Source organism: Mauremys mutica, chromosome 3, assembly GCF_020497125.1.
Source record: "Mauremys mutica isolate MM-2020 ecotype Southern chromosome 3, ASM2049712v1, whole genome shotgun sequence".
In the NCBI taxonomy this organism is placed as follows: Eukaryota; Metazoa; Chordata; order Testudines; family Geoemydidae; genus Mauremys; species Mauremys mutica.
In genome coordinates, this window is record NC_059074.1 from 1,527,374 (window position 1) to 1,535,049 (window position 7,676).

The 7,676-nt window shown below is 59.6% G+C and overlaps 1 protein-coding gene across 2 annotated transcripts in view; it reads right to left on the reverse strand.

The window, feature by feature from the left end:
* Positions 1-7,179, reverse strand: part of LOC123366778 (sodium-dependent multivitamin transporter-like) — a 28,166-nt gene extending 20,987 nt beyond the window's left edge. For both annotated transcript variants that reach the window (XM_045010496.1, XM_045010495.1), the window contains exon 1: positions 7,069-7,179. The gene's annotated coding sequence lies outside the window, so the exon portion shown is untranslated. The remainder of the gene's footprint in view (positions 1-7,068) is intronic.
* Positions 7,180-7,676: the final 497 nt, after the last annotated feature.

A 7,676-nucleotide genomic window follows, 5' to 3' on the forward strand; every position in this document is an offset into this window, starting at 1 on the left:
CCCTGCTCTAACCACCAGCCCCCACTCCCCTCCCAGAGCCAGGGAGAGAACCCAGGAGTCCTGGCCCCCAGCCCCCCTGCTCTAACCACCAGCCCCCACTCCCCTCCCAGAGCCAGGGAGAGAACCCAGGAGTCCTGGCCCCCAGCCCCCCTGCTCTAACCACCAGCCCCCACTCCCCTCCCAGAGCCAGGGAGAGAACCCAGGAGTCCTGGCCCCCAGCCCCTCTGCTCTAACCCACCAGCCCCCCGTCCCCTCCCAGAGCCAGGGATGGAACCCAGGAGCACTGGCCCCCAGCCCCCCTGCTCTAACCACCAGCCCCCCCGCCCCTCCCCGAGCCAGGGATGGAACCCAGGAGTCCTGGCCCCCAGCCCCCCTGCTCTAACCACCAGCCCCCACTCCCCTCCCAGAAGCCAGGAGTCCTGGCTTCCAGCTCCCCTGCTCTGTGAACTCTCTGCCACCGTGTGAAGCATGCCCCAGCGCAGGGATGGCATGGCACGGGCCTCGCCCCCAGGTCCTGCTCTGGGCCCTTGGCTGGTCCCTCTGCTGCCCCCCAAGAGCTGCTGCCTGGCCCCTCACGGCAGAGCCCCCAAAGCCGTCACCGCAGCCAGGCTCCAGGGGTGTCAGAGCCTCTGCTCCCTGGGCTCCTGTGTGGAGTCACTGGCTGCCCTAGAACTGCTGGGCTCTGGTTTCCTTGCCAGTCCCTCCTCGGCAGGCGCCACTCAGCGAGCTCCCTGCCGAGAGGCTGGGCTGGGCTCTGGACACCCGAGAGCCCAGGGGCGAGCATTTCCCCGGGTCACGGAAAGACTCCAAGCAGCGGCTGCTGGGAGGGCGGCGCCTGGCCCTACCCTGGGAAAAATTTCCTGCTGGATCCAGCCCTTCCTAACAGTACGCCAGGTCCTCACAGCTCTGTCGTCTCTCTCTCTCTCTCTCACACACACACTCACACTGTCACACACACACACACACACACACACCAGCTTCTACATGCTCCGGCACTGTGACCAAGGGGAAATGTTCTGTAATATTTTTATGACCCCTATGTGTGCCTCAGTTTCCCTATATTTTGCATGTTTACCCAGAGGGGTAAAAGGAGTGTTTGCTCTCAGGACAGGCTGGGAGACTGTCTGAGCTTTAGACAAGTTAGGTGTCTTCAAGTCACCAGGGCCTGATGAAATGCCTCCTAGAATACTCAAGTCGCTGACTGAGGAAATGTCTGAGCCATTAGTGATTATCTCTGAGAAGTCCTGGAAGACGGGAGAGATTCCATAAGACTGGAAAAGGGCAAATCTAGTGCCCATCTATGAAAAGGGAAATAGGGACAACCCAGGGAATTACAGCCCAGTCAGCTTAACTTCTGTACCCGGAAAGATAACGGAGCAAATAATGAAGCAATCAGTTTGCAAACATCTAGAAGATAATGAGGTGATAAGTGACAGTCTGCATGGATTTGTCAAACCAACCTGAGAGCTTTCTTTGACAGGGTAACAAGCCTTGTGGATGGGGGGAAGCAGATGTGGAATATCTTGACTTCAGTAAGGCTTTTGATACTGTCTCACATGACCTGCTCATAAACAAATGAGGGAAATACAACCTAGATGGAGCTACTATAAGGTGGGTGCAAAACTGTTTGGAAAATCGTTCCCAGAGAGTAGTTATCAGTGGGTCACAGTCAGGCTGGAAGGACATAACGAGTGGGGTCCCGCAGGGTCCGGTTCTGGGTCCGGTTCTGTTCAATGTCTTCATCAGTGATTTAGATAATGGCACAGAGAGCACACTTATGAAGTTTGCAGACGATACCAAGCTGGGAGGGGTCGCGAGTGCTTTGGAGGACAGGATTAAAATTCAAAATGATCTGGACAAACTGGAGAAATGGTCTGAAGTAAACAGGATGAACTTCAATAAGGACAAATGCAAAGTGCTCCACTTAGGCAGGAACAGTCAGCTGCACACATACAGAATGGGCAATGGCTGCCTAGGAAGGATACTGCGGAAAGGGATCTGGGGGTCATAGTGGATCACAAGCTAAATATGAGTCAAGAGTGTAATGCATAAAAAGCGAACATCACTCTGGGCTGTATTAGCAGGAGTGTTGTAAGGGCAAGACACAAGCAGTAATTCTTCCGCTCTGCTCCGCGCTGATACGGCCTCAGCTGGAGTCTTGTGTCCAGTGCTGGGCGCCACATTTCAGGAAAGATGTGGACAAATTGGAGAGAGTCCAGAGAAGAGCAGCAACAAAGGATTAAAGGTCTAGAGAACATGATCTGTGAGGGAAGTTTGAAAAAATTGGGTTTGTTTAGTCTGGAAAAGAGAAGCCTGAGAGGGGACGTGATCACAGCTTTCAAGGATGTGAAAGGTTGTTACAAGGAGGAGGAAGAAAAATTGTTCTTTTTAACCTCTGAGGACAGGACAAGAAGCAATGGGCTTAAATTGCAGCAAGGGAGGTTTAGGTTGGACGTTAGGAAAAAACTTCCTAGCTGTCAGGGTGGTTAAGCCCTGGAATAAATTGCCGAGGGAGGTTGTGGACTCTCCATCCTTGGGGATTTTTCAGAGCAGGTTGGACAAACCCCTCTCAGGGATGGTCCAGATAATCCTTAGTCCTGTCCTGAGTGCAGGGGACGGGACTAGGTGACCTCTCGAGGTCCCTGCCAGGTCTATGATTCTATGATCCTGTGTCTGTGCCAAGCCCCATTCCCCAAAGCCAGGCCCTGCACCCGGCCAATCCCTGCCCACCAATACAGATCAGCCAGCCAGGCAAGAGGCAGGAGACTGGCTCGGAACCTGCCACAGCTCGGGCCCGGCGTCCCGGAGCAGGGGAAGTGACTGGGACGGAGAGGGCCGTGGGGGGTCACTGCAGGAGCTGGGGCAGCAGAGGAGTGAAAGGTGTCCAGGGTGGGTTCCCCACCCTGCCTGGGGCTCAGGAGACCCCAGGGTGTCGTTCCTGTGGCCAGCACCACACTGGCCCCAGGCTGGCCAGAGCCCCACTTTCTCCACCGTGCTCGGCGCAGGAACCGGGCAGCGCCCAGGCTGGAGCAGGTGGTGGCTCAGCCAGACGCTGCCATCACAGGACTCACAGGGCAGCCGCTGGCCCGGCCTGCAGGGCACAGCAATGGGTCACGGCTGCAAACGCCCAGTCCTGACACCACCCGGAGGGTAGCCCCAGCACTGCCACGTCGGGTCGGGGGCAGCATGGCCCCAGCCCTGCAGGGGACACCTCCCAGGAGGCTGCTAAGGGGGCGACCTGCTGGCTAAGACGCAGGGAGGAGGGGTGAAGGGCCAATCCCCAGGTCTGACCCTGCCGTCGCCGGGGGGTGCAGATGGCTAGAGGGGAGCACAGATGGGGCTCCCGGCCCCTGCACAGGGCGAACCCCACATCACCATCCCCACACCACGGCGGGGAGGCAGCTTCCTCTCTGGAGGGGGAGCCCGGGCGGAGCAGGGCCGGAGCCAGGGGGGAGGGGCTGGCCGGATTCGGGGCTGGCCAGGGGCTGCATTGCTCAGAAGCTTTGTGGCAGGAGGAATTTTGTGGGGCATATTTTCTGGGATTACGGCTCAGCCCGTGATCGCCTGGCACCTGCGTGCATGCGACAGCTTGTCTGGGCTCGCCTGCCTTGGGGTGAGCTGGGGGGGGGCTATGGGGACTGGCGGGGCAGTGCCAGGACAGACCCCCTGGGGTGGGCATAAGCAGCTCCCCCTGTCACTGAGCCAGGCCCGTGAGTGGGGACGGAGGTGGTGCCCTGCGGCTCACAGCGGAGCCACAGGAAGGGCGACACCTCGGGCTGCAGCAACAGTGAGCTGGGTGAACAGCCCCCCCAGTCCCTGCTGCCAGGGGCTGCTCCCCACAGCAGGGCCGGGAGCCTTGCGAGCCCCCCAGTGTGTTACCCTGCACCCCAAACCCCTCATCCCTGGCCCCACCCTAGAGCCTGCACCCCTAGCCCCTCCCGCATCCCAACCTCTTGCCCCAGCCCCGAGCCCCTTCCACACCCCAAACCCCACATCCCCAGCTCCATTGGGTCACAGGCAGCAACAATTTTCTTCAACTGGGTCACCAGAAAATTGTTTGAAAACCACTGGTCTAAGCAGCTCTTAAAAACCTCCAAGGATGGAGATTCCACCACCTCCCTGGGCAGTTTATTCCAGTGCTTAACCACCCTGACAGTTAGGAACTTTTTCCTAATGTCCAACCTAAACCTCCCTTGCTGCAATTTAAGCCCATTGCTTCTTGTCCTGTCCTCAGAGGCTAAAAACAATTCTTCTCCCTCCTCCTTGTAACAACCTTTTATGTATTTGAAAACTGTGATCATGTCCCCTCTCAGTCTTCTCTTCTCCAGACTGAACAAACCCAGTTTTTTTCAATCTTCCCTCACAGGTCATGTTTTCTAGACCTTTAATCATTTTTGTTGCTCTTCTCTGGACTTTCTCCAGTTTGTCCACATCTTGTCTGAAATGTGTTCTCCGGAGGAATTCTGCACCACTTCACATGCGCAGAATTTATGTCCCCTGCAGATTTCTTTGCTTCCCTGCAGAAAAATGACTTTCTGATGGGAGAAGCAAAGGGAAACCACAAGAGTGGTCCCGTGACCCTCCCCAGCAGCATGTTCTGGGGGCCCAGGGCACTGGGGGGTGGAGGTGGGAGTGGGAAAGACCTGACTGGTGGCTCCCACCCTGCATCAGGCTCAGCTGCTAGTCCCAGCTGGGCTGGGGAGGACAGGACTTCAGCCCACCCTCAAATTTTTCCCCTGGCTATAGGAAGTTCTGCAAACTCCTCCCCTCTCCCCGACGCGCACTTCCTGCGCCCATCACTCCTCAGCTGTGCCAGGGTTGGGCACAGCCTCACCACTGAGTCCATGTCGGGGGGAGGCTGCACAGCGTTCCACCCCTGGGCAGCCAGTGGCCTGTGCTCCCCAATGTCATGCTGGAGCTGCCACATTTGGCAAATAAAATTGGCAGAATTTTGAAGAACTTTAAAATACTGTGCACATAATTTTTAATTTTTTTGGCACAGAATCTCCTCAAGAGTAAATGTGGCACCCAGAACTGGACACAACAATCTAGTTGAGACCTAAACAGCGCAGCCTAGAGCGGAAGAGTCTCTTCTCACGTCTTGCTTACAACACTCCTGCTAATACAGCCCAGAGTGATGTTCACTTTTTATGCATTACACTCTTGACCCATATTTAGCTTGTGATCCACTGTGACCCCCAGATCCCTTTCCGCAGTGTCCTTCCTAGGCAGCCATTGTCCATTCTGTATGTGTGCAGCTGACTGTTCCTGCCTAAGTGCAGCACTTTGCATTTGTCCTGATTGAATTTCATCCTATTTACTTCAGACCATTTCTCCAGTTTGTCCAGATCATTTTGAATTTTAATCCTGTCCTCCAAAGCACTCGCGACCCCTCCCAGCTTGGTATCGTCCACAAACTTTATCAGTGTGCTCTCTGTGCCATTCTCTAAACCACTGATGAACCACGGCGCTATCCAGCCCCCAGTGGGAGGGGCTGCACTTGGGAGCTCACTCCAGACTCTGAGGTCAGGCCAAGGGCCTGTGCCAGGAGGGTGAGGAGTCAAAGACAGGCCAGGGCTCTGTTGAGGCCTGTCCAGGCAGAGGCGCTGCTGCCTTTGGGGAAACTAAAGGTGTTCTGCAGACACAGCCCTGCTCTGGGCACTTCCCGGGGGCTGGGAGTCCCCAGGGGCTGGGATAACACTCAGTAACCCTGTGCCGATCTCCAACATCTCTGCCCTGGATCGCACAGCACCTGACCCCCCACCCCCGGGCCCGGGAGCCTGTGGCCGTGCTGGATACAGACTGATGATGGGGGAGGGGGGAAACAGTGGCCCCTCCCCCAGGGCCTGGTCCCTACCCCCTTCCAGAGTCCCAAACAGTGTAGGAGCAGGCAACCAGTATGAGTTCTCCACCTTACCAGGGGTGGTGGGGCTCAGGCTTCAGCCTTCGGCAGTGGGGTGGTGGGCTCTAGCCGTGCAGCAGTGGGCTCCATCCCACAGCCACCGGGCTTCGGGCTCTGGCCTCGCCCTCTCATGCCACCCCGACCACACTGCCGCCCCAAGCTGTGCAGTGGGACCCAAGGCTCCAGCCCCAGGCTCACCCTCCACCACTGACTGCCCTGACCCCCGCTTCACTCCACCCCCCAGCCATCTCCCCATCCAGGGCTTAATTTCTCCTCCAGCTTGCTGGGGCTGAGTCAACCTGCTGTGAAAAGTGATATTAACAAATACACAACTACCAGTTTTCACAGTAGCAAGCTTCCTAGCTAGCAAGTCTGAAAAAAATTAACTACAAAATGAAAACATGCAAAGCTCCGTATGTGTCTATTCTGTTTAGGTCCGGTAAGGATTATAGACAACTGCAGATTATTGAGTCTGCAATAAAACCCCACAGAAATGAATTACAAGGACGTGAACATGTCTATGTGCATATTTACTGGTTTTTCCTGGAGTTAATTAAGTGTTTTAGGAGTTGGGGGCCGCACTCTGAGGCCACCAGCACATTTCTTGTGGGATCCCCGAGCTAGGAGCTCACCAGCCCCCCCCAACTCCCCCCCCCAGCCGGTACCGAACCCGGGGCCCGCTCTCAGCCCGGGGGGGTCCCGCTTCCGCCTGCTGAGCTAGCACCGCTGCCCCGCCCCCGACGGGGCCCCTCCCCAGGCTTGTCCCCCGGCTGCTCCCGCCGTCCCCGGCCGCCCGGGTCTGGCAGCGCCGCGGGCCGAACCGTAAGGGAGCCCCCGCCCCGCTCCCGCCCCCGCCGCTGCCCGCCCCCCACGCGGCCTCCCCGCCCCCCAGCGCGCCCCACGCGGCCTCCCCCCCGCCGCTGCCCGCCCCCCACGCGGGCTCCCCCCCGCCGCTGCCCGTGCCCCACGCGGGCTCCCCCACGCGAGATCCCCTCCCCCGCCGCTGCCCGCCCCCCACGCGGGCTCCCCCCCGCCGCTGCCCGTGCCCCACGCGGGCTCCCCCACGCGAGATCCCCTCCCCCGCCGCTGCCCGTACCCCACGCGGGCTCCCCTCGCCCCAGCGCGCCCCACGCGGGGTCCCGCCGCTGTCCCCGCATGTCACTCACCGGGGAGGCTCCGCGCTGCCGGCTCTGCCCCCTGGGATCCCCACACACGTGCTGCGGGCCGGACAGCCCAGCGGGCGGGGGCTTCCCCCTCCCCCGGCGCATGGTGATGACGTAACGCACGGGCACCGACTCCCGTTCCCGCCTCCCGAGCCGCCATCTCCACTCCTGGCAGCGTCGCCTGCCCCGCCCCCGCCAGGCACCTGCCTGCCTGCGGCCCCTCCCCCCAGGGCCAGGGGCCCCTTCCAGCATCCAAAAGCCGGTGCCCAAAGCCTGGCCTGGGAGCCGGGGGCAGCGGAGCTGTGGGGCAGCGGAGCCGGGGGCAGCGGAGCTGTGGGGTCTGGGAGCCGGGGGGCAGCAAAGCCATGGGGCAGCAAAGCCATGGGGCCTGGGAGCTGCAGGGAGTTGGAGCCAGGGGGGCGTGGGAGCCGGGGGGCTGGGAGCCGGGGGGCCTGGGAGCCGGGGGGCAGCAGAGCCGGGGGGCCTGGGATTTTTCTGCCCTTTGCACGGAGCTGAGACTCTCCCCTAGTCCCAGGCCGGGGGGGGTGGGTCCCTGCAACGTGCCCTGCTGGGGCGTTAAGGAAAACACCAACTATCACAAGTGCTGGCAG